The following is a 1946-nucleotide window of genomic DNA, read 5'->3' on the forward strand; positions in this document are numbered from 1 at the left end:
AAAAAAAAAAAAAAAAAAAAGAATTAGCTAGGTGGTGGCACGCACCTATAGTCTCAGCTACTCGGGAAGCTGAGGCAGGAGAAGCCTCTGAATCCGGGAGGCGGAGGTTGCAGTGAGCAGAAATCTAGCCACTGCATTCCAGCCTGGGCAACAGAGGGAGACTCCCAACTCAAAATAATAATAATTAAAAGAGGCCCTGCACGGTGGTTCATGCCTGTAACCCAGCACTTTGAGAGGCCGAGTTGGGCAGATCAGGAGGTTGGGAGTTCAAGACCAGCTTGGCTAACATGGTGAAACCAATCTCCACTAAAGATACAAAAAATTAGTTGGGCATGGTGGCATCCGCCTGTAATCTCAGCTATTCGGGAGGCTGAGGCAGGAGAATTTCTTGAACCCGAGTGGCGTTGCAGTGAGCCGACATCAGCCATTGTACTCCAGGCTGGGCAACAGGGCAAGACTCTGTTTCTAAATAAATAAATATAGTAAATAAATACCTCGGATTTGTTTCATTGTTCTGGAATTTAGTTTTTTTCATAAAGCTCAAAACAAAAATGTTAGCATGACACATTGCTGCTTAATAAATCCCGCAATTAAAAAAATAAAAAATACAAATACAAAAATTAGCTTGGCTTGGTGGTGCATGCCTGTAATCCCAGGTACTTGGGAGGCTGAGGCTGGAGAATTGCTTGAATCTGGGAGGTGGAGGCTGCAGTGAGCTGAGATCATGCCACTGCACTCCAGCCTGAGCAACAGAGCCAGACTCCATTTCTAAATAAATAAATACCTCAGATTTGTTCCATTGTTCTGGGATAAACCTTGGGATTTATTTTTTTTCAGAAATAAAATGCTCAAAACAAAAATGTTAGCATGACACATTGCTGCTTAATAAATCCTGCCATAAAAAAATTTAAAAGTTCCAGGCCGGGTGTGCTGGCTCATGCCTGTAATTCCAGCACTTTGGGAGGCTGAGGTGGGCAGATCATGAGATCAGGAGTTCGAGAGCAGTCTGGCCAACGTGGTGAAACCCTGCCTCTACTGAAAAAAAAAATACAAACATTAGCTGGGTGTGGTGGTGGGCACCTGTAATCCCAGCTACTTGGGAGGCTGAGACAGAAGAATCGCTTGAACTCAGGAGGCAGAGGTTGCGGTGAGCTGAGATCTTGCCACTGCACTCCCACCCAGGCAACAACAACAACAAAAGTACATATATACATCTATATATACACGTATACATATATATATATATAAGTTCTGACAAAAAGCTAGACAATATCAAATGCAAAGCAACAAGTCAGCTCTCAGAGCAGGGCCTGGAACCCACCTGGCCTGGCCCCCACTCTGTGCCATCACTCTCTGTCCCAGGAGAGTCAGGCTCAAGAGCCACTAGCTAGCCTTGTTCTCACTCCCACCCCCCTAACCTGTAGGGCTTGTGGTTAGGCAGGAACGTGGGGCTGATCACAACCTTAGGGCCAGACTCCTCCATCCAAATCTGGGGGTTTTGAAATAGAAGTTGTGCTGAGAAGGAACTTTATGTATTTACTTTTTTCTTTTTAATTTTTTTTTAAGATGAGGTTTCACCAGAAAAAACAGACAAGAAAGAAATTTTTAAAAAAAGCAGAAGCAAAAAAAAAAATAAAGATGGGGTGTCACCATGTTGGCCAGGCTGGTCTCAAACTCTCGACCTCAGGTGATCCACCTGCCTCAGCCTCCCAAAGTGCTGGGATACAGGCATGAGCCACCATGCCCAGCCTTATTTTTTTACTTATTTTTTTTTTTTGAGATTGAGTCTTGCTCTGTTGCCCAGACTGGAGTGCAGTGGTATAATCTCGGCTCATTGCAACCTCTGACTACTGGGTTCAAGCGATTCTCTCTGGCTCAGACTCTCAAGTAGTTGGGGTTACAGGTGCCCACCACCACGCTTGGCTAATTTTTGACTTTTTTTTTTT

The sequence above is a fragment of the Cebus imitator genome, unplaced genomic scaffold (genome assembly GCF_001604975.1).
Source record: "Cebus imitator isolate Cc_AM_T3 unplaced genomic scaffold, Cebus_imitator-1.0 Scaffold669, whole genome shotgun sequence".
In the NCBI taxonomy this organism is placed as follows: Eukaryota; Metazoa; Chordata; class Mammalia; order Primates; family Cebidae; genus Cebus; species Cebus imitator.